Source organism: Heterocephalus glaber, unplaced genomic scaffold (genome assembly GCF_053883595.1).
Source record: "Heterocephalus glaber isolate CG9 unplaced genomic scaffold, H.glaber_assembly_v1.0 deba00001457, whole genome shotgun sequence".
In the NCBI taxonomy this organism is placed as follows: Eukaryota; Metazoa; Chordata; class Mammalia; order Rodentia; family Bathyergidae; genus Heterocephalus; species Heterocephalus glaber.
In genome coordinates this window covers 26,989,797-27,016,130 of record NW_028258305.1, presented here as the reverse complement: position 1 = coordinate 27,016,130, position 26,334 = coordinate 26,989,797, and the positions used below count along the sequence as shown (strand labels likewise).

The window sequence follows — 26,334 nt, the reverse complement described above, 5'->3', positions numbered from 1 at the left end:
CTATTCACAGAATTAGAAACAATCCTAAAATTTACATGAAACCAGAAGTGACCCAGAGTAGATAAAGAAATTCTGAGCAAAAAAAGCATCATGGAAGGCATGATAATCACAGATTTCAAATAATACTACAAAGGTATGGCAATAAAAACAACATGATACTGGCACAAAAATAGACATGTAGACCAAATAGAATACAAGACAACAAAACAACCCTGTCCACTTTTAGGTATCTGATCTTTGACAAGGGGCTTTGACAAATGCTGGAGAAAAGATAGCCTCTTTATCTAACAGTGCTGGGAAAACTGTTTATACACATACAGAAGAATGAATCTAGATGCATATCTCTTACCTTTTTGCTAAAATCAAATCAAAATGGATCAAAGACCTAGATATGAAAATACAAACACTGATCTGTTGGAAGAATATTGATAAAATGCTTGAAGGCAGAAATAGAAGCAAGGATTTGCTGAACAAAACTCAAATTTCCACAAGAAATAACAACATGAGTCAACAAATGAGATTATATCAAGTCAGAGCTTCTGCATAACAAAGGAAACAACCAACAAAATGAACAAATATTCTACAGAATGGGAATTATGCTTTGCCAACTACTCCTCAGACAAAGGACTAATGTCTAGAATATATTTTTTAAAACTCAAAAAATTACTCAAAAGTTAAAAAACTAATCCAAAAATGGTCAATTGATACTTCACAGAATAAGTACCAAAGGTAAATAAATACACTAAAAAATTCAACATATCTATCCATTAGAGAAATGCAAATTAAAACAACATGGAGATTCCATCTCATTCCAGAAAGAATGGCTATCAAAAAGAAATCAAATAATAACAAATACTGGTGAGTTTGAAGGAATAAAGGAACTCCTCTACATTGTTGGTGGGAATGTAAACGTATAATCACTATAGAAATCAGAATAGATATTGCTTGTAAAATGAAAATAGACATTTCATTCAACTCAATAGTTCCCCTTTTACGTATCTTCTGAAAGGGTTAAACACATATTACAGTAATACATTTATGCCCAAGTTTACAGCAGCACAATTCACAACAACTAAATCCTAGAAATAGCCTATATCCCTGTTAAAAGATAAATGGATAATGAAAATATGGTGTATGTACACAATGGAGAACTACTCAGCCATAAAAAAGAAGTTTTGAGTTATTTGTAGGAAAATGGAAGGATCTTGTGACCCTAAAGTTGAGTGCAATAAATGAGAGACAGGAGGTTAAATATTATTTGGTTTTTCTTATAAGAAAAACTCATCACACCCTCGACCCCTCCCCCAGCCACCAGCTTAGCCCCCACCACCACCACAACCATGCGTCCAGCCTCCTGGCTGTGCCACTATCTGGTTCCACACTACAGAGGCACAAGGAGTCATAAAGGCCATTGTCCTGAGCTCCAGAAGATAGAGCAGAAGTGAACAACAGAAAAAGGACCTCTCTCGGGTTCCTTGATGAACACTGAAGCCCACTGGAAAAGAGAAGAGAAGCTCTGCAATAAAGGCACACCACATCATCTTGCTTGGTAAGTTGGAGGGATCATCACTTTCAATTAGAACCTGGATTATCTTCAGGGAAAGTTGCAGCTGGAACCTGAACTAGAACCTTGCAGAGTTCAATCCTGCAGGAGTACAGGGAGCTCAACTTGGGACTTGCGGGCAGAAATTTGCCTGAATCTCAGGGGTCTGCTTCTGCCTTGCTGAGATTCATTGACTGATATCTGCACACTACTACCCACACTGTCTATTGTGACTGCAGAGACATACCCTGAAGCAGGCCTTGACTTTTATTTTTTATTTGCTATTTTTGAAAATTTTTTGCTCATATTTAATTTTTAATTTTTTTCTACTCTGTTCAAAATTTTATTTTTCTCTTCTTTTTTTCTTTCTTTTCTCTTTTCTTTCTCTCTCTTACTTGCTCTCTCTCATAGTCCCACATTGTTCTTCATCTCCCTTTTGGTACCCGTTCTGGCCCTAATTTGGATTTCTTTTTTATTTTTCTTTTCTTCTCTTTTTCCTTCTCTCAATTATCATCAGTTTTAAAGGAAAGTAAATACAGTTTCTAGCCTCCCTATTGCTGTCAGGTTGTTCTGTTCTTTCTTTGTTCTTTCATTCTGTCTTTTCCTCATCTTCAACAGTACCTAGAGTTTGGGTGATCATGTGTCCTCTGGCCTCACTGCTAACCTTCCACTATGCTGTCACCTCTCTATCCCTCCCTACCCAACTCCTTCTAACTCCCCATTCCAAAGGAAAAAGTTGCTATATTGAAGAGTCTATTCACTATAAACATATGTGTGCTTAATTAAACAACCTCATGGTGAACCTCAAGCTTCTAGAAAAAGAAGAGCAGGACAACCCCAAAGGTCATACAAGGGAGGAAATTATAAAGATCAGAGGAGAAATCAATGCAATGGAGATGAAGAGAATGATACAAAAAATCAATGAAGCCAAGAGTTGGTTCTTTGACAGAATCAACAAAATTGACAAACCCTTAGCCAACCTTCTCAGAAAAAGGAAAGAAAAGGCCCAAATCCATGCAATTAGGAATGGAAAGGGTGAAATTACAACAGACCCAGCAGAAATCCAGAGGATCATTAATACCTACTTCCAGAACCTATACACCAATAAGATGGACAACACAGAAGAAATGGACAGATTCCTAGATACATATGAATTACCAAAGTTGAACAAAGAAGACCTAAAAACTCTGAGCAACCCAATATCAACCAATGCAATTGAAAATGTAATTGAAAACTTATCAACTAAGAAAAGCCCAGGCCCGGATGGCTTCACTGCTGAATTCTACAAGACATTTAGAGAGGAACTGCTGCCACTACTCTTTAAACTCTACAATGAAATTGAAAAGGAAGCAATACTCCCAAATTCATTCCTGGAAGCAAGCATCACCTTGATCCTCAAAGCAGAGAAAGACCCACCCTAAAAAGAGAACTATAGGCCAACCTCACTAATGAACATAGATGCAAAAATCCTGAATAAGATAATGGCAAACAGAATGCAGAAGATCATCAAGAAGATCATACACCCTGATCAAGTGAGATTCATCCCAGGGATGCAGAGATGGTTCAATATATGAAAATCAATCAATGTAATACACTATATCAATAGAGCCAAGGACAAAAACAATATGATTATCTCCATAGATGCAGAAAAAGCATTTGACAAAATCCAACATGCATTTATGATAAAAACCATACAAAAAATTGGAATAGATGGTCTCTACCTCAAACTGATAGAAGCCATCCATGAAAGACCAACAGCCAATATCATACTAAATGGTCAAAAACTGAAATCCTTCACACTAAAATCAGGAACAAGACAAGGATGTCCACTATCACCACTCTTGTTCAATATAGTTTTGGAAACATTAGCCATGGCAATTAGACAAGAGAAAGAAATAAAAGGAATAAAGATAAAAAATGAAGAAGTCAAATTGTCATTATTTGCAGATGACATGATACTCTATATAGAAGACCCCAAGAACTCCACCAAAAGTCTTCTAGACTTAATAACAAAACTCAGTCAAGTAGCTGGTTACAAGGTCAACACACAAAAATCAATAGCTTTCCTCTACACAAATGACAGACTCACTGAGAGAGAAATAGGGCAAATGAGTCCTTTCACAATAGCATCCAAAAAACTGAAATACCTAGGAATCATCCTAATGAAGGAAATCAAAGATCTCTTCTCTGAAAACTATGGCATTCTGAAAAGAGAGATTGAAGGTGATATCAGAAAACGGACAGACATCCCCTGCTCCTGGGTAGGAAGGATTAATATAGTGAAAATGGCCATACTTCCAAAACTGCTATATAGATTTAATGCAATTCCAATTGAGATCCCAGCAGCATACTTCATAGACCTTGAGAAAACAATCCAAAAATTCATTTGGAGCAAGAAGAGACCCAGAATAGCAAAAGCAATTCTAGGTAACAGAGACATGGCAGGGGGTATCACAATCTCCAACCTGCAACTCTACTACAAAGCTACTGTGATAAAAACAGCATGGTACTGGCAAAGAAACAGACCTGAGGACCAGTGGAACAGATTAGAAGATGCAGAAACAATACTAGACACACTCAGCCATCTCATCTTCAATAAAGGAGTCAAACACCCTCACTGGAGGGAAGATAGCCGTTTTAATAAATGTTGCTGGAAAAATTGGGATTCAACTTGCCAAAGATTAAAACTAGACCTGTATCTCTCACCATGCACTAAACTAAAATCAAAATGCATTAAAGATCTAAATATTGAAATAGAAACTGTGAACCAAATGGAACAGAGGTTAGGCAGAACACTTGACATCGGTGTAGGAAAAGATTTTATGAACAAAACCTCAATTGCCTGTGAACTAGCACAAACAATCAACAAGTGGGATCTCTTCTTATTAAAGGGCTTCTGCACAGCAAGAGAAACCACCAGCAGTGTGAAGAGACAACCCACAATGTGGGAAAAAATCTTCACCTGCACTTCCTCAGACAAAGGTCTACTATCTAGAATCTATAAAGAACTTAAAAAGATCAGACCTCCCAAATTTAAAGACCCAATCCAAAAATGGGCATCTGAAATGAACACACATTTCTCAGACAAAGAAGTAGAAATAGCAAATAAATACATGAAAAAATGTTCAACATCACTGGTCATTCGAGAGATGCAAATGAAAACAACACTGAGATTCCACTTCACTCCAGAAAGAATGGCTGCTATCATGAAATCAACCAATAACAAATGCTGGTAGGGCTGTGGGGAAAGAGAAGCCCTGCTCCACTGCTGGTGGGAGTGTAGACTGGTGCAACCACTGTGGAAATCAGTATGGAGATACCTCAAAGAACTAGGACTGGAAGTCCCATTTGACCCTGCTATTCCGCTGCTGGGGATCTTCCCCAAAGAATTAAAAGAATCATACCACAGTGATATATGTGTGCCCATGTTCATGGCAGTGCAGTTTGTAATAGCTAAAACTTGGAAACAGCCCAAATGCCCATCAACTGGTGACTGGATAAAGAAAATGTGGTTTTTTATAAAATGGAGGACTACTCAGCCATAAAAAATGAGAAATTAGAGACATTTATAGCTAAGTGGATGCACATTGAGGCAATACTCTTAAGTGGAATAAATAGGACACACATGAATAAATACCAAATGGTCTCTCTGGTGTGAGAAACTGAAAGTGTAAATAAGGACTAAATGTATAATAGGTAATGTGAAATAGGAAGAAAAGGGACAAAGGGGAAGGAAGTGGGAGGGCTAGGGGAAAGGAGAGAAGGGAATGGGATTAATATGAGAAAATGGAAAAACAGGAACAAAATCTTTGTAAATAGGGAGGAATGGAGGGGTTGAAGGGAGGGCTGGGCAAGGGTGAAAAATAAGAACCAAGAGAGACTATGTAAAGGTGCAAATTTCCAATGATGAATGTCATTATATTGTATACCTAAAATGTACCAATGATTAGAATGAATAATCAATAATGGAAAATAGGAAGAAAAGGTCCAAAGGGGTAGGGGTAGTGGGAGGGGCAGGGGAAAGGAAAGAAGGGAAAGGAAAAATGATGAGAAATTGGAAAAAATGGAAATAAAGTCTTTGTAAATAGGGAAGGGTGGAGGGCATGAAGGGAGGGCTAGGAACGGAAAAAAAAAAAAAAGAGAACCAAGTGTATTCTGTAAAGGTACAATTCCCAATGAGAAATGTAATTGTGTTGTATACCTACAATGTACCAATAAAAGAATTTAATTAAAAAAACATATGTGTGTTTGGTCCTCAATTTTGATTTAATTCACACAGTGAAAGGAGATGGATTAATAACTACCACAAATTGTCATTTTTCTAAGCTGTGCTTGATGCTATGGTGTTGTTAATTGTATCACTTGGGCTAAGGTTTTGTGATTGATCTAATCAGTTGTCCTTCCTGATATAAGGAAAATGACATAGCCTCAGAGTCATTTGAGACTCAAAACCTAAAGACCAGCTATATCTGGAAGACACCTCTGAGAAGCAATCATTCCCTAAGGGTTCTAAATACAAGCAACAAAGAAACTTACAATAAGCAATTTTGAAATATCAACCCAGGAATTAAATCAAGGACAATACCAAAAGCAAAATGGAGAAAACATGTAAGCCAGTCACAAACTCAGACTTCTAACCCACAAAAGGAAAACTCTGGGGGAAACTACGTGGGAAAATGAGATAATAAATCACCTGGACACCCTGAACTGATAGCACAGGAAGTACCAAAACAGATGAATGAGGCTTTAGAAAAATTCAAAGCAGAAATAATCTCCCAGATAACTACAGAGATGGTGAGCAGAGTGAAAGACATGATTGGAGGCTCTAGAACAGAAACAGTTAAAAAAAAAAAAAAAAAAGATGAGCTCAGAACCATGCTAGAAGCAATTGAATGCCCAGCATAAGAAAGAAATGGAAAACATGACTGCCCCACATAAAAAAGAAATGGAATCTATGAAACAGATTCAAACAGATATCCAGGAGATTAAAAATTCCATTGAAAGTATTCACAGTAGATTAAGGGATTGTGAAGATAGAATATCAGATAGAGAAGACAGGATTGCAGTTAATGACCATGAAAACAGAGATTTCTTAAAAATAGTAAGGGACAACGAGAAATCAATCCAGCAACTGTTAGATGATGCAAAGAAGAATAACATAAGACTGATAGGAGTCCATGAAAAAACAGGAGAAAGTACAATTGACATAAAAAAAACTGTTCACAGAAGTAATAGTAGAAAACTTCCCAGACAGAGGTGGAGAATTGGACATAAAGATAAGTGAGGCATGTAGAACTACAACTAGCCATGATCAAAAAAAAAATCTACACCTAGACATATAATATTCAAGTTCCCAGAAACCCAGCTGAAGAACAAAATCCTACAAACAGTTAGAGAAAAGAAACAAATCAGCTACAAATGAAAGCCCGTTAGAATCACAGCAGACTTCTCAACACAAACCCTCAAGTCAAGGAGAGCCTGGAGTGAAGTATTTCAAGCCCTGAAAGAAAATAACTTCCAACCTAAACTGTTGTATACTGCAAAATTATCTTTCAAAATCAATGGGGAAAAATTAGATACCTCCATGACAAAGAACACATGAAAAATTGCTTGAACACGAAACCAGCACTCCAAGCAACTGTAAAACATATCCTAGGGAAAAAACCACTAAATGTCACAGCTCCATGAAGCCCAACAGAGGGAAGCCACCAAGCAAGGCAAGAAACTAACAGGAAAGGGGTAAAAATAAAAAGTAGAAGAGCCGGCAATAGTAATACATCATGACAAGGATGATTCAATTTCTATCAATTATAACCATCAGTGTTAATGGCCTCAATTCACCAATTAAAAGAAATAGACTGGCAGAATGGATTAAGAAGCAAAACCCAACAATATGCTGTATACAAGAAACACACCTAAATAAAAAAGGAACTCATAGACTGAAAGTAAAAGGATGAAAGCAGTTCTTCATGCGACAGGAACACAGAAAAAAGCAGGTGTAGCAATCTTACTTGCAGACAAAGTAGATTTCAAACCAAAACTAATTGAGAGACAAAGGTGGTCACTATATCCTTGTGAGGGGAACAATCCAAGAAGAAGAGATGACAATCATAAATATGTATACACCAAACATGAATACCCCCAACTATACAAAACAAATATTAATGGACATGAAAAAACAAATAAGCACTAATACAGTTGTAGTGGGGGACCTCAATACCCCACCATCATAAATAGAGAGATGATCTAGACAAAAAAATCAACAACAAAATTCTAGAACTGAACTGAGCTTTTGAACAAATGGACTTAATAGATGTTTACAGAGTGTTCCTCCCCACAAAATCAGAATATACAATACTTTCAGCTGCACATGGGTCATTCTTCAAAACAGACCACAAGTGAGCTCATAGAACATGTTTAGTAAATGTAAAAGAACTGAAGTTATCCCCTGTATATTATCAGACCATAGTGCAATAAAATTGGAGATCAATAGCATAAGAAACTGCAAAACCCCCACAAACATGTGGAAATTGAATAACACTCTCCTGAACAACCAATGGGCCACAGAGGAAATTAAAGTAGAAATTAGACAGTTTCTACAAGTAAATGATAATGCCAGTACAACATGTAAGAATCTATGGGACACAATGGAAGCAGTTCTACATGGGAAATTCATAGCAGTGAATGCCCATATTAGGAAAACAGAGAGAACTCAAATAAATAACCTGATGAAGAGCCTTAAGGTCCTAGAAAAAGGAGAGAAGGACAAACCCAAAGCTTATACAAGAGGGGAAATTATAGAGATCAGAGCAGAAAACAATGCAATGGAGACTAAGAGAATGATACAAAAAATCAATAAAGCCAAGAGGTGGTTTTTCAAAAGAATAAATAAAATCAATAAACCTTTATCCAACCTTATCAGAAAATGGAAAGCAAAGGCTCAAATCCATGCAATTAAGAATGAAAAAGGTGAAGTCACAACAGACCAAGCAGAAGTCCAGAGGATCATCAATACCTACTTCAAGAACCTGTACTCTAATACAATGGAAAACACAGAAGAAATGGACAGATCACTAGATACATACAAAATGCCAAAGTTAAATGAAGGATATATAGAAACTCTAAACACCCCAATTACAATGAGTGAAATTGAAAACGTAATAAAAAATTTATCAGCAAAGTAAAGCCCAGGCCCTGATGGCTTCACTGCTGAATTTTACAAGATATTGAAAGAAAAACTATTGCCATTACTCTTTAAAATTATTAAAGTAATTGAAAGGGAAGCAAGGTTTCCAAATTCATGGAAGCAAGTGTTACTTTGATTCCAAAACCAGGGAAAGACCCAACCCAAAAAGAGAACTACTGGCCAATCTCCCTAATGAACATAGAAACAAAAATCCCAACAAGATACTGGCAAACAATACAAAGGGTCATCAAGATCATACACCCTGACCAAGTTGGATTTATCCCAGGGATACAAGGATGGTTCAACATTCATAAATCAATAAATGCAATACACTATATTAACAGAGTCAAGGACAAAAACCATATGATCATCTCAATAGATGCAGAAAAGGCATTCGACAAAATCCAACACCCATTCATGATAAAAATCCTACAGGAAATTGGAATAGAAGGTCTTTATCTCAACCTGATTAAGGCTATCTATGAAAAACCAACAGCCAACATCATACTAAATGGTCAAAAACTGAAAACTTTCACCCTACAATCAGGAACAAGACAAGGATGCCCACTATCACCACTCCTGTTCAATATAGTCCTGGAAACAATAGCCACAGCAATTAGAAAAGGCAAAGAAACAAAAGGAGTAAAGATAGGAAAGGATGAAGTTAAACTGGCATTATCTGAGGCTGGGTCAGGCCATGGGCCGAGCCGGCGGTCCCACTCCACAGCAGGGATGAAGGTGACCTTGTGCTTAGGCGGTACTTGCATCGTGGTGCCCTGCAAGCAGGGCCAGATGCAGTCCGGGAGCTAACCCAGCAGGCGCTGGCGCGGTACCTGAAGGCCTGGGAGAAGGATTCTGGTTATTGGGTGAAGATTCATCACTTAGAGTATACAGATGGAGGAATCCTGGATCCAGATGATGTCTTGGCAGATGTTGTTGAAGACAAAGATAAGCTGATTGCTGTGTTTGATGAACAAGAACCACTCCACAAGATTGAGAGCCCCAGTGGAAACCCTGCAGATCGGCAGAGCCCAGATGCTTTGGAGACAGAAGTGGCTGCCCAACTGGCTGCATTTAAACCAATCGGTGGGGAAACTGAAGTAACCCCTTCTGCTCTGAAATTAGGCACTCCACTGCTGGTGAGGAGAAGCAGTGATCCAGCCCCCGGGCCACCTGCTGATGCCCAGCCGAGAGCTTCACACCTGGATGGCCAGAGTGTGAGACCTGTTGCTTCAGTAGGTATCCTGCTGGTGGCACTTGTTGTGAAAGTTCAAAGACCTTACCTATGGACAGGACTTTGGGTGAACTGCTAATTAGATAGACACCTATATCTTGACAAGATGTGTAGTAGTAGTTATAGCTGGGCTTGAGTAAATTAATAATCAGGTGGAGAGATATATCTTGATAAGATTACATAGCAGTAGTTTGTAATAATAGTTAACAGATCTATTGATAGTATATAATTAAAGGAATAACCATTATTAATAATAGCACTGATTATGTGCCAAACCCTGTTTTAAGTGAATTTATTTGCCATATAAACTTGCACATCAAGGTAGTTTGTTTTATATCCATTTTATTGATAAGAAATTGAGGCAGAGGAAGATAAGTAATTTGTTTAAGGCCATATAACTAAGAGGTGACAGAGCCAGGAATTGAACTCAAGTAGTCTGATCCAAAGACTGCTTTGAACCAGCATGAACCAGCACTCTGAGCTCTTGCACATCCCTCTCCCTCCTGCTTCATAACATGCAAGGATATAGTTAGTGTATTTTTTGGTGTGTTAACCCAGTGCTTTTCAGTCATAACATTCTGAATGGTTATGGAGTTTCAGGCTCCCGATGGTATGGATATATGGTACCAGTAATGGGTTTATAAAAGTCAGCATTCACATTGTAGAAAAATTAAGTTATAAGCCAGATATACTTATAATTGCTCTACTTAACAATTGTTAGGGTAAAGACTATATTTCTGATAAATCCTCAGTTGTCTTAAAGAGCTGTCATGGTGTTTCACCCATCCAAATAGCTGGAGAGTTAGGTTTTGGTTATATGATTTCAATAGCTGGGCTTTAGTAACACAACCATATTAGAAGTCTAAAAGCAAGTCTCCTTCCAATTTTAAGTCTCATTATCTATAGCACCTGAAGGAAAAAATCAACATTTTATAGGTTTATCAGAATGCTGAATGAGTTAAACAAATTCTCCTAGTTTTGTATATAATTTTCTTAGCAAGAACCTGTGTCAGTATATATGAGGTAGGAGTTGCTATACCACATCACTGGGTATGGACTAATAATTTGTGGTGATATCTTGGCAAATTTCTTTCCTTAAAGATACAACGTGCCTTTAAAGTATTTTAATGTGTCATGTTATTTTACTATCCGTTTAAGGGCATATATTTCGTGGAACTCTAAAAACAATCACATGTCTAATATCTGTGATGAATACAAACAAAGCCAATGCTGTATATGATAAGATATGGGGTGTTTTTGCTTAAATTATTTATTGGTACATTTTAGGTATACAATACATTTACATTTATCATTGGGTGCTTATACCTGTACATGATGTATCTTGGTTCTTATTTTTTCCCCATTACCTGTGTACCCTTCACCCCCTACACCCTTCCCCATTTACATAGACTTTGTTTCTACTGTTTTCTTTTTCAACATGCACTGATTGAGACAATGTTAAGCTTTAATATATTTGATTGGGGAGAGAGAACTATATTAATAATAGGACAATTTAAAAAAGAATAATTAAGTGTATTTTTATGAGGTATATACCCTAAAATTAGAGTGTGTTTCCAATGTCTGCAAGCAAATAATCCATCAAGATTGATTTCTATGTTTCTATCATTCAGGCTTCATGCTTAGACCAATTCAAATGACACTATTATTGCTTCCTATAAGAGGAAATTAGAGCAGCTATCTTTCTCAAAGGTTTCAGAGCTTCACCACAATACAACATTAGTCAGTTCCACACTGGGATGTGAGGTGGGAAGATACATTATTACTAGCAAAAATGCATATCCTAATTCCAGAAGAAATGCTGGCACCCCAAATCCTTGTGCTTCACTATTACACAAGTTACCAAACATGGACCAAGTCCCTACACTGTCAACAATAACAAGGAAGGGCCGGGGATTTAGCTCAGTGGTTTTGCCTTGCAAGTGCAAGGACCCAAGTTTGATCCCCGGTACCAAAAAAAAAGAAAAAACAATAACAAGGAAAACACTGATTTCCTCCTGTTCTCATTTGTTCTCTGTGCATAAAGAAGACAAGATCTGAGACCCAAGAGTAGAGTCTGATCATTGCCTTGCCATGGGATAGAAGCATGTCTAGGACTTCCCTGGCCTCACCTGTAAGATAAATTTCATGAATACTGTAAGGCTTCACATTCAGAGGTACATAATCAGTGCTATATAAATAATGGTTTTCCCTTTAACTACATACTAGCAATAGATCATGCTATCTATTATTATAATGACTACCATGTAATCTCATCAAGATATATATTTCTAACTGCATACATTGTGCCTTTTTAATCTTTCTGTATCTAGTGCCAAGTATACAAAAGATGCTGAGTGAATGTGTTTTGCACTTAGGAATGCAGGACACATATAAGTCTACAAAAGTCCTAGAAGTTCACAGCCTGATAATTTATAACTAATCCAATTCAGCTATCCTGTCTATTCTCCACAAAGAATCTACTAGGTAAATGCTTATCTGCTTCAAGAACTGGGTCACCCCAGGGAACAGACAGGCAAACTCAGTAAATAAAGAAGCCAAGGGGTGTCTTTTTTAACCTGGGAGAAAAATACAAAATGTGTGTATTATAATTTTATTCATGTATTTCTGCATATTCAAACTTGTGGCCTCCTTGTAACTACATCGTCCAATATCATAACCACAAACTGCACATGGTCAATGAACACTTGAAATGTGTCTGATATGAATTAAAAATGCCTTTCAAGTGTGAGATCCACACCAGATTTCAAAGACTACAGTAAGAAAAAATAATGCAAAAGATCTCATTAATGTTGATTACCTCCTCAAATGGCAATATATTTTGCATAGTGGGTTAAATAAAATATATTATTAGGTTAAAAAAAAACTGTCATTATCTGCTGATGATATGATACTCTACATAGAAGACCCAAAAAGCTCGTCCAAAAGACTTCTAGACTTGACTGACAGATTCAGTAGAGTAGCTGGATATAAGATCAACACTCAAAAAACAATAGCCTTCTTGTATACAAATAGCAGACTCACTGAGAGAGAAATTAGGGAAATAATTCCTTTTACAATAGCATCCAAAAAAAATGAAATATCTAGGAATCAATCTAACAAAGAAAGCAAAAGACCTCTACGCTGAAAACCACAGCCCCCTGAAAAAGGAGATCGAGGAGGATATAAGAAAATGGAAAGATATCCCTTGTTCCTGGGTAGGAAGAATCAATATAGTGAAAATGGCCATACTTCCAAAACTGCTATCTAGATTTAATGCAATGCTGATTGAAATTCCAATAATATACTTCACAGAAATAGAGAAAACAATCCAAAAATTCATTTGGAACTAGAAGAGACCTAGAATAGCAAAAGCAATTCTAGGCAACAGAGACATGGCTGGGGGTATCACAATACCCAACTTGAAGCTATGCTACAAAGTTACTGTGATAAAAACAGCATGGTACTGGCAAAGAAACAGACCCCAGGATCAGTGGAATAGATTAGAAGATGCAGAAACAACTTCAGACAGTCTCAGTCACCTCATCTTTGACAAAGGAGCTAACCACCCTCATTGAAGGAAAGGTAGCCTATTTAATAAATGGTGTTGGAAAAACTGGATTTCAACCTATCAGAGATTAAAACTAGATCCATATCTAACACCATCCACTAAACTAAGATCTAAGTGGATTAAAGATCTAAATATTAAGACAGAAACACTAAACTTGCTGGAAGATAAGTTAGGTAGAACTCTTGAAGACATTGGCATAGGAAAAGACTTTATGAACAAAACCTCAGTAGCACGGGAACTAGCAGAAAGAATCAACAAGTGGGATTTCATCTTATTAAAAAGCTTCTGCACTGCAAGAGAAACCACCAACAGAGCTAACAGACAACCTACAATGTGGGAAAAAATTTTTAGCAGCTGTACCTCAGACAAAGGACTACTATCTAGAATATATAAAGTACTGAAAAAAATCAGACCCCTCAAATTCAAAGACCCAGTTGAAAAATGGGCATCTGAAATGAACAGACATTTCTCAGACAAAAAAGTAAAAGCAGCAAATAAACATATGAAAAAATGTTCAATATCACTTGTCATTTGAGAGATGCAGATGAAAACAACACTGAGATTCCACCTCACCCCACAAAGAATGGCTGCTATCAAGAAATCATCCAATAACAAATGCTGGCTGGGGTGTGAGGAGAAAGGAACCCTTCTCCATTGTTGGTGGGAGTGCAGACTGGTGCAAGCACTGTGGAAATCAGTATGGAGATACCTCAAAGAACTAGGACTAGAGATCCCAGTTGACCCAGCTCTTCCCCTGTTGGGTGTCTTCCCAAAAGAATTAAAAGAATCATTCCACAGCGATATATGTGCACCCATGTTTATAGCGGTACAGTTTGTAATAGCTAAAGCTTGGAAACAGCCCAAATACCCATCAACTGGAAACTGGATAAAGAAAATGTGGTTTTTTTATAAAATGGAGTACTACTCAGCCAAAAAGAATGAGAAACTAGAGACATTTATAGCTAAATGGATGCATATTGAGGCCATCGTCATAAGTGAAATAAATAGGACACGCATGTGTAAATACCAAATAGTCTCTCTGGTGTGAGAAACTAAAAGTGTAAATAAGGATCAAAATGATTTAAATGATTAAATGACAATTTGAAGTAGGAAGAAAAGGGGCAAAGGGGTAAGGGAAGTGGGAGGCGAAGGGGAAAGGAAAGAAGGGAAAGGAAATATTATAAGACGAGGAAAAAATGGAAACAAAGTCTTTACAAATAGGGAAGGGAGCACAGGGAATAGGGAAAAAATAAGAACCAAGATGCATCATGTACAGGTACAAGTACCCAATGATAAATGTAAACATATTGTATACCTAAAATGTACCAATAAAAGAATTTAAGCAAAAGAAAAACTCAAAATATAAATAATTTTAAAACAAAATAAATGAGAGATGTTACGAAAAATGGAGGTAGACTTTTTGAAGACAGGGAAGCAGAGATGGAGAGGTGGAAGAGGAGAGGGTACGAAGGAAAATGAGATAAAAATTGATCAAGATAAAATAAATATGTACCACTTCCCTAAAATGAATGTACTTATTTATGTATCACAAACATATACTAGTTAAAAAAAATACAAAAGGTATATTGCATTGACAATTCCTGGTATAATAGATTATTTGTTTTCATTGCTTTTCTTTGACTTTAGATAAGAGCCAAGAGTGAAGTTTAATATAGTATTCATTTAGAATTGCATGTGCATTCCACTGATGTCAGTAAATTGGCATTAATTAAACTGAAAAAAGAATATCAGATGTATCAGGAAGAAAAATCTGTCATGTGGAACAGTACACAGCCCCAAATTTTAGATTTGAACTCTGAATCTTAATGCAGAAAGCCTCTCATACAACCTACACCATGAAAACTTTCTGATTTTCAGATGAAGTCACAGTAATGTCTTACATTTTTTCCATAAAGCACTAGAAAGAAAGATAGTATGTGCTTACTTTCCCGAGGCCTTTATCATTTAGTAGCAGAGTCAAAATTGGGTAACCAAAAACTATTTTTTGGTCATATATTTGGTGATATTTTCTTTGTATTAGAGAATGTCTGGATTGATCATCTTTTATGTACAGTATATATCAGAAAGGCAAGGAATGTTTTGCCAGTAGTATACTTTTCATACCTAACTAAAATGCAGCTGACATATATAATTTATTTCAGAGTCAAACTATCCAAAAAGTTCAGTGTTTCAGAATTTTTCATATCATAGTCTGAAACTATAGTTCATGTTATGCACATATGTACATGCATGCGTACACACATACAAACACAACTAATCATGAAACACTTCCAGCTGGATCCAGTGGATCCTGGAGAACCAGAGAAAATACACTGCAACAGAAGCTATTTAGGATCAAATGGCTACCTAGAGCAAAAGGGGCAGTCAAGTGAAAAACTGTGTGCAAAAGAAAGGATTTTTGCCTGGAAAGCTGGTTAAGCAAGTCGGAAAGGGTGAGAGGGTGAGCAGAAGCTCAGCCATTAGTTCTTGTTATGATTTGGATCAAAAATGTCCCCCCCAAAAGCTCATGTGCTCTAATTTTGGTTTTTTGAAAATGGTAGAATCATGAGGGTTCCAAGTTCACCAGTGGAGTTTGAGCTCAGTGGGTCTATTAGGAAGTGGGGCCTACTTGGATGGAAAGGTCATTAGGAGCATGGCTTTGAAGGTTGTATTTTCCCTGACCCCTTCCTTTTAGGCTTTTTCTCTTTTGTTCTGCTTCCTGGCTGCCATGAAGTAAGCAGTTCTCCTCTGCCGTACCTTTCCACCATGATGCTTCTGCTTCACCTAAAGTAATGGAGCCAGCTGGCCATGGACTGAAACTTCTGAAACTGTGAGCAAAATATCCTTTTTCTTCTATAAATTGTCTATGTCAAGTACTTCATCAAAGGAATGAAAAGCTGACTAACACAGTTCCCTCAGACACTAATATATAAACCAAGACCACATCCCCCTATTAGTAAAAAGGAAACTCAAACTCTTATGGCCATGAGGGCTAGTCACACACAAGATGTTCATCACCATAGCCTGAATATTGACTCTGGAAAACACGGTTTTAAAAAATGTCTTGCACTCTATAGACTAGTATACAGTTGCTAAATATGTCACTAATAAAAACCTTCCAAATACTTGAAGGAAACCATATAGTTTAATAGAAAAATGAAGATAGAACAACAAATACATGGACTGTAACTAAAAAAAGTAAAATAAAACTATATATTAGAAAGAGGAAAAACAGATTACATCATAATTTTGATTAAGATGCTGTGAATTGTTGTACTGTTTTTCTTTTGTTGTTGTTTTAATTATATTGTTATTTCATTCTCCACATTTGTGCATTTTCCTACTCTTTTCCTAATATACATAAATTATTTTAATACTGAAAAAAATACAAATAATGCTTATTTTACGATTTAAAACACCCAGAACTGTGCTGCCATAAAAAAACACAGGTGTGGGAATCAGAATACTTGAGTTTGCATGCAAAGCTGGTGCTATACAACTGTGTGGATTTAGGCAAATCAAGTAACATGTGTAACAAAAATCATCACTTATTGAGCAATTAAACATACACTTTATATTACATTCTTTTCATAATGGTTCCCCATTATCTTATCTAATATTCCGATCTTGCTCCAAAATGCTATAGATTAAAAAAAAAATGAGACCCAACAAAATTAAGTAACTGCTCAAGATTATACAACTAGAAAACTGTAGAACTAGGAAGAGAACTCAGGTCCAACTCTGTGTCTTCTAATATTTTCACCAGTATTATTAAGGATAAGGTGGGTGTCTCAAACTTTCAGAATTTGATTTCTCATGAAGGCATGCTATTTCTTGTGCTTACTGATATACACCAAGCACATAGACCAGTGCTTGTCACATAGTAGGTACTCACTAAATATTTGTAGAATTAAAGTGCCTGAAAAGCAAGCTGAATTTACATCTGCCAGGGGTCTGGAAATAATTCTCAAAATCATTAACTGCAAGCTGATATTTCTTTGATTCTCATAGTTAATTTAAAATTACATGGACTTTGTATTTTACACAATAATATCAGAATACGTGTTTTAATTCCAAAAGTATTTTAATGATTTCAATAACTTGATTAATGTCAAACTATCCTTTCCTTCACCAAATGCTCAAGTAAAATTAGTGCCTATGAAAGATTTGATATATTCATCTTATAATTTCTGGTATGCTTGGCACACATCACTTACTACCACAGCACACATACGTAGGCTAAGATGCACATATATAAATGGTCTTTAATGTTCTCACTCACTTTAAAATGCTATGCTTAAAGATTGGAACTCAATCTAACAGATTCCAATAGTATGACATAGAATGAAATCTCTTTGTTCTGGACATTATGATTTTATGTCTTTAGTCTAAGATTGCATTAGGATTTTTGGCAGCTGAAATAAATTGGCTCATTTCAAGCTCATAAGGAACTAAAAGACCTAGATGTTTCCTCTAAGAACTAGTGTACAACAGATAATCCCATCTTCTACTGATATATTTTTTTTAACCTATCTGCAAGATTTTATATTTCCTCCCCAATAAAACCAACCATTCCAAGCTGTTAGGAATTATATTTAACAGTATTGTATTGCTTAGTGCAATGGCTATTTCTCTTTGATGGAAATTTTATAGTATGCCTTTCATGCCTTCACCTATACCTTTTAGAAAAAGCACATTGTAGGGCGAAGCTTTAGGATATGCCACTAGGCATCTTCTGGGTCAGATGCTCACATCTGAGAGGGAAGATTTGCCCCAGTAAAAGGATGACTCAGAATCCCTTGTAACTATGAGATACTGTTGTATTATTCAAAAGAAAATAGATTAGATTTATAGGGTTAGATACACTGAATTAAGATGACACCTAATAATTCTTCAACATGTTAGGTACTGTTTACTAATTACTTATGAATTTTCCCATCCATACCTGCAATCTGGTCTACAATATGTGGAACATAATGTTGATCACATAAGATTCTAAAATTAAAGTTTCTGATAACTACTCTAGTAGTTATTTTTAAATGAGGTTAATTTGGTATTATTTAGTAAGCATGTACTATTGTATTATTTTTCATGTCTTAAAAACAATAAGAATTTTCTGGAAATTCATATCCATTTCACTAATATAAAGGCAGTAGAATTTACATTTTCTCCATCTCTGCAAATTGGGATGAAGCTCTCCCCAGTAAAGTACTCCTTCCTGTAGAAACCCGTCCATACCTGCACAGCCTTTCCTGAAGGTCACTGCCAAGTTCCCACATGTTTCTTTCATACCTCTCAGAAGGCATTCCGCACTAAGAGAGGCTGATAGGCACATAAGCAGGTCAGAATTATCCGCATGGCACCCTAATGAGGACCTAAGTGGGGTAGATAGACACTTTCACTGCCCACTCACTTCATGAGACAATTCTGAGGTATGTTCTGCAGTCTCTCAGAATGAAAAGAGTCTAGGTTCCAATAGGAATGATTCGCTATTCAATGCATCCTTTTTTGCTGTCCTTTCTTTCAGTCCCATTCCTCTACCCTCTCATTTGTGCTTCCCTCAAATCTACTGGCACCCAAATCCCTATAACTGATTCTTCTCTAGGGGGAACCAATCCAAAGACACTTTCTCCAATCTCTGGGCATTGTTCCATCTGTGTAATTTTTTCCAAAATTACTGAAAATGGTTGGTCTCCCAATCACATCAATTACTATTTTATTACCAATAGATACAATCCATTTGTCCTTACATTTTAGAAATTGCTGAAATCCTGTGTGTGGGGTGATGATTCATTACCAGTGCCCCATCTTCCTATGCCTCAAAGTCCCTCAGTCATATCTATTGTACCCTTTACAGTATGAAAGTTGTTCTCATTGAAGAAAGAAAAACAAAATGAAAGCAAAGCAATATTGTCTTTTTCTCTCTCAAGACACCTCACAGTCATATAAAAAGTCTTCCAAAGAAGAACTTCAGGTTTAAAAAGTACAGTGCTAAGTATTATCAATGCCCAAATAATGAGTTCAAAGTTGTATTAACTATCTACAACATAGCACCTATCAATAAGATTCCAAGAGATTAAATAGTTTGGAAATTTTGAGTATTGTGTTTTTATTTTCCAAGGTATCTAAATTCCAAGCTAGGGTTGTATTACTCTTTGAACAAACACCTCTTTAGTTTCCAGAATGTGCCAGGCACTATGCTACAAAAAAGACAGCTACACCACAGCACAAATATATTCTCCCTGCCACCATGGAGCTTACAGCTGAGAAGATGGGTAGAAGTAGGAGTTGGGTAGGAATAAGCCATGTGACCACTCTACATTCTTCTTCTAGGGTCATCCAAGTATGACCTTGTGGAGTTCCACTTAGTATTCCACTGAGAATACTATTTAGCTAAAGGTGAATATATCTTTTTAAAGATTCAACAGATTATGGCTGTGACAGAGACATGGAGGGAAACACACTGAATCTGTGCAAAATGAATGGTCCTCATGGGGGTCCTACTTGATTAGCCCATTACACCAAAATAACTAGCTTGTGGTCAAGCATATCAGCCTTAGGAAATACAACATGAAGGGGCCTTCTCTTGAATCATCAATTGCAGAACTATTCCAAATACGTCCAACCCTAAGATGTAGTAAGCCTCAATAAGCAACAGAACTCCTACAACAGAGTTTGCATAATAATTCCAAAGGCAGATTTAGGCACAAGTCATTTCAGCATTACTTGTCATTGCAAAAGGAGCCTTTTCAAGCTGAACACAAAGATGTTTACTATAGACACACTGGGTGTGATTTTATGCACCCAATTTTAATAACCTTTTTCAGAAAATGTGGTTTACATGACTCATTCTTTTTTAGACTAGTATAATGATCTCTTTTAGAAAACTCAAGTATTAAAATACCTAGGTTTAAAAGAAGAAAATGTGATTCCTATTGTGTTCTTTCATTACAGTGAATCAGATGTTTCATTGCCATTTAAGTAGAATTTTTAACAGTTTTGTGCTAGAAGAAAAACACTTCAGGAAACACAGTAAGAGGTCTTCAATCCCTTGTTATGGAAAAAAAAATTCTTATTAATGTCCTCTTTCACTCTCCACCTGAATAAGCCAGTGGTATTTATGACATGATAAACTGGAGACAGGGACATTTTGGTTTTCTGCTCCTTTACTGGCTTTGTGGGCCAAAAAGAATTACTAAATTTGAGGCTCAGTTTTCTTTTTTTCAAATTGGATTCTTTAAGGGTTAAAAAAATATAGTATATTTATGATACCTGGCATACAGCTGGTACTTGGTAGAGTAACTGGTGGTAAGTACAGCAATGATTGCAACAGCAGCAGTTGTAACCAGGACAACTTGTGACTCGTGCCACTGCTCTGATGTTCTTGTTCCAGGTTCTTGTAGTCCACAGGATCAATATATTTCAAGTTAACTTTCATTATTTTATGCACCTTTCACATCTGAAATTTTTATGCCTATCCAGTAACAAGACTTAAGAACAATATTAGCATAACATAGTTTATGAGATTGCCATCCTAGTAACTCCAGCATTCCTCCACTTAATTAAATATTCACACATATTTTTCCTTCCTTAGGATCAGAGTGAAGGAAAAAGATCCTAGCATATTCCAAAAAGGTCTCCTCAGGACATGATTTTATCTGACAATATTTTTTTTTGATACCAGGGATGAAACTCGGGCCCTTGCGCTTGCGCAGAAGGCAGCAAAACCACTGAGCTAAATCCCTGGCCCTTATCTGACAATATTGTTAGTGGTGACATCATTTCTTAGGTGTTAAATTTTACTCTTCATTCAGATTCTTACTGAACTAGAAGTTTAAAATGTGAGCACTTGTGATGTGGGTATATTCTAACAATATTAAATGTTGAAAGATAAAACCCATCTTGTCTAACATACACAATGTTAATGGCAAAATCTGTGATCCTTCGGTGCCAATAACCAATGTTTGGTAAATTGTTTTACTTTTCAACATTAGAGTAAAATATATTGTCAAAAAGCATTTCTTTGAAATACTATGTCTTTTGTTGGTTTGCCTACTTTTTTGACAAGGCTAACTAGTTGTAACAATTAGCATAGATGTAGGTCCTAAAAGAAATAGTATTAACTGAAATGAAACCATGCTATGTCATGGTAATAAAAATGAAACATGAGACAAAGCACAGGCAAAACACTGTACTTCCTCAGGATCATGAACAACAAATATATCCTTTTTGACACTTGTCAGGCTGATAAACATTTTAGAAGTTTTTTGCTTAACACAAATGGCACTTTACTGTAGAAGACAATCCAAGGAAAACGTTCAGGTACAAAAAAATAAATCATCAATTTAAAAATTTCAATATGCAAAAGTTTAAATTTACAATAAGAAAGTCAACAGGGAGCCTTATTTTGGAGCCATATTGTTTTACTACCATAAAAAAAAGAATTATTCATCCATTGTCCAAAAATGTAGATAGACTTTATCAACATGAAACAGAAGCATTTCCAAATACTGTTTTCTATGATCTAGTCAAGGCAGAAATGTTTCACAATATAAATAAAGTACTTGGAAGAAGTAATGATTTTTTATTTAATCACTTCACACCTCTCAGTTCTTAAAACTGAAATCTCAATTCTTTAAAGAGATTTTATTGTTGTATGTTTTGCAAGTTTATTAGGATACAGTTTTCCTCAGATTATGGCTATCTTTTCTGATTAGTGAACACATTGGATTTTTGAAGGGAGTAAACAACAAATGATAAATGTTCCACTTTTGGAAAGATCATGATTACCATCTGTCTTAGTCACTTTCTTCTCACTGAACATAACATGTGACACCCACAGCTTAAAGGAGTTGAAGTTTATTTTGACTCACAGTGGCAAGAGAAAAGCTGCTCCACCTAAAGCACCTAGGAAGCAGAGAAAGAGAGGCATCAGGCAGGGAGATACAACCTTCCATGTCAAACCCCAGTGACCTGCCGCTAACAAGACTTTACCTCTTAACAGCACTTTCACCTATAAACTCACTAGAAGACTAATCCATTGATAAATATAGTCCACCCATGATCCAATTGCCTTTCAAACACATGAGATGGGAGAGGAGGCACTTTAGATCTCAACCATAATACCACCATAAGAATAAGTACATTCTTTTCAATCAAGAATTAGGACATGTTCATCATGCCATAAGAGTAAATGAGGCTAAGCCAGAGAAAGATATTAGGGACATTTTACCATTTCCTCAATCTGCTTTTATACTTCATGCTCATATAAACCATTTTTCTTTCATTAGTACTTTAAAGCTACATTAAAAATAAGAAATTAAGATGTTACTTGCCCCTGAAGCAAGGCAGATGTTTGAGAAATTGCATTTAACTTTAATACATGTAAATCTCATTCTTCCTAAAGAGAATAAATTGCTAATGATGTTCTTGTAACTACAAACTTCTCCTTACCTAAGAAGATCACTTCAAGAATGACTACATGTCATTCAAAATAAATACAGAATTAGCACAGGAGAGTCTAAACTGCTACTTGAGTACATTATTGTAATGACTGATAAATCTCAGGAAGTTTGCTAAGAAAAATTTCATTCCAGAGCAGTATCTGCTTGCTCCAGCTTGCTCCACCAGCTTGCCACCAGGACAGGTTGAGGAGGACCCCCCACCCCCACCCAGGCAGGCCCACTAGCCAATGGCTACGCTAAAAGGAGCCGGGCAGGGACGAGTGGGGCCGAGCTGTTGCAGGCTGACTGGGACCTGCTTACTCCAGCTTGCTCCACCAGCTTGCCACCAGGACAGGGTGAGGAGGACCCCCCCCAGGCAGGTCGAACAGCGGATGGCTGGGCCACACAGGTGCCTCCAACAATACCCCCCACCCCCAGCCTCTGGCCTTTTGGCTATGCAGCTACTTGGTTATGCTCTGCAGAGGCACAGGGGGACAAAAGCCATTGTCCTGAGCTCCAGAAGTGAACAACAGGGAGAGTGCCTGTCTCAGGCTCCCTGATGAAAACAAGCCCACTGGAAAAGTGAAAGGAATCTCTGCAATAAAGGCCAGACCACCAGACCACCATGATTGGTAAGTTGGAGGGATCATCACCTCCCATCAGAAACTGGACTTTCTTCAGGGGAAAAGCAGCTGAAACCTGCAGTAGAAACTTGCACAGTGCAACCCTGCAGGAGGGCAGGGAGCTCAACTTGGGACTTGTAACCAGAAATCTGCCTGAATCTCATGGGTCTGGGACTAGCTTACTTAGACTCATTGACTTATAAATGCACACTGCTGCCCACATCGTCTATTGTGACAGCAGAGACATACCTTGAAGGAGGCCCTTTATTTTTTAAAGGTGATAGATTAATAACTACCACAAATTGTCATTCTCTAAGAGGTATTTGATACTATGGTGCTGCTGATTGTATGACTTGGGCTAAGGTGTTGTAATTGATCTAAACAGTTTTCCTTCCTGGTATAGTGAAAATGAAATAGCCTCAGAGGCATTAGAGACTCAAAACCTAAAGACCAGCTATATCTGGAGGACACCTCTGAGAAACAATCATTCCATAAGGGTTTTAAATACATCAGCAAAGATACTTACAATAAGCAACTTCAAAATATCAACCCAGGAACTAAACCAAGGACAGTACCAAAAACAAAAATGAGAAGACATTTAAGGAAGTCACAAACCCAGACTTCCACCCCACAAAAGGCAATTTCTGGGGGAAATGAGGTGCAAAAGTCTGATAATCAACCACCTGGACACCCTGAACTGATAGCACGGGAAGTAACAAAACAGATGAATGAGGCTCTAGAAAAATTCAAAGCAGAAATAATCTCCCAGATAACTACAGAGATGGTGAGCAGAGTGAAAGACATGATTAGAGGCCCTAGAACAGAAACTGATTAAAAAAAAAAATACATGAGCTCAGAAACATGCTGGAAGCCAGCAAGAAATGGAAACCATGATTGCCCAACATAAGAAAGAAATGGAATCCATGAAACAGATTCAAACAGATATTCAGAAGGTTAAAAACTCCATTCAAAGCATGCAAAGCAGATTAAGAGAATCTGAAGATAGAATATCAGATATAGAAGACAGGATTGGGCTGGGGATTTAGCTCAGTGGTTTCGCCGCTTGCTGTGCAAGTGCAAGGACCCAAGTTCGATGATCCCCAGCACCAAAAAAAAAAAAAAAACAAGAAGATGGGATTGTGGTGAAGGACCATGAAAAGTGAGATTTCTTAAAAATAGTAAGGGACCATGAGAAATCAATTCAACAGCTGCTAGATGAGGCAAAGAAGGATAACATAAAACTGATAGGAGTCCACGAACAAAAAAGGAGAAAGTACAACTGACATTAAAAAAAAAACTGTTCACAGAAGTAATAGTACAAAACTTCCCAGATGGAGGTGGAGAACTGGACATACAGATAAGCGAGGCATATAGAACTCCACCCAGTCATGATAAAAAAAAATCTACCCATAGACATATGATAGTCAAGATCCCAGAAACCCAACAGAAGAACAAAATCCTACAGGCAGTTAGAGAAAAGAAACAAAACACCTATAAAGGAAACCCCATCAGAATCATAGCAGACTTCTCAACACAAACCCTCAAGTCAAAGAGAGCCTGGAGTGAAGTATTTTGAGCCCTAAAAGAAAATAACTTCCAACCTAGACTGTTGTATCCTGCAAAATAATCTTTAAAAATCAGTGGGGAAATTAGATGCTTCCATGACAAAGAACACCTGAGAAATTTCATGAACACCAAACCAGCACTCCAAACAATTCTAAGCAATATCCTAGAAAAAGGCAATGAAGGTCACAACTCCATGAGGCTCAACAGAGGAAAGCCACCAGACAAGGTAAGAAACTAAAGGGAAAGAGAGAAAAAGAAATAAGAGCCAACAACAGTAAACATCATTAAAAGGATGAGTCGATATCTATCAATTATAACTATCAATGTTAATGGCCTCAATTCACCAATCAAAAGAAGTAGAATGACAGAATGGATTAAGAAGCAAAATCCAACAATATGCTGTATACAAGAAACACACCTAACTCAAAAAGAAATTCATAGACTGAAAGTAAAAGGATGGAAAACAGTTCTCCACACGACAGGAACCAAGAAAAAAGCAGGGGTAGCAATCTTATTTGCAGACAAAGTAGATTTCAAACGAAAACTAAATAAGAGAGGCAAAGGTGGTCATTACATCCTTATGAAGGAAACAATCCAAGAGGAAGAGATGTCAATCACAAATATGTATGCACCAAATACAAATGACCCCAAATGTGCAAAACAAATATTAATGGACATGAAAAACCAAATAAGCACTAATACAATTTTAGTGGGGGACCTCAATACCCCACTATTACAAATAGACAGATCATCTAGGCAAAAAGTTAACAATGAAATTCTAGAACTGAACCAAGCTATTGAACAAATGGACTTAACAGATATTTACAGAGTGTTCCACCCCACAAAATCAGAATATACATCTTTTCAGCTGCAAAGGGTCATTCTCCAAAATAGACCACATGCTGGCTCACAGGACATGTCTAAGTCAATGTAAAAAAGAATTGAAGTTATCCCCTGTATATTATCAGACCATAGTGCAATAAAATTGGAGATCAATAACATAAGAAACTGCAAAATGCCCACAAACACATGGAAACTGAATAACACCTTCCTGAACAAACAATGGGTGACAGAAGAAATTAAAGAAGAAATTAGACAGTTTGTACAAGTAAATGATAATGCCAGTACAACATACAGGAATCTGTGGGACACAATGAAAGCAGTTCTACAT

At 36.8% G+C, this 26,334-nt stretch overlaps 1 long non-coding RNA gene across 2 annotated transcripts in view; it reads right to left on the bottom strand.

The window, feature by feature from the left end:
* The window catches only part of LOC147827001 (uncharacterized), a 396,363-nt gene extending 373,938 nt beyond the window's left edge, over positions 1-22,425 (bottom strand). For both annotated transcript variants that reach the window (XR_015453186.1, XR_015453185.1), the window contains exon 1: positions 22,405-22,425. This is a non-coding gene — a long non-coding RNA (uncharacterized LOC147827001). The remainder of the gene's footprint in view (positions 1-22,404) is intronic.
* Between the last annotated feature and the right edge of the window lie 3,909 nt (positions 22,426-26,334).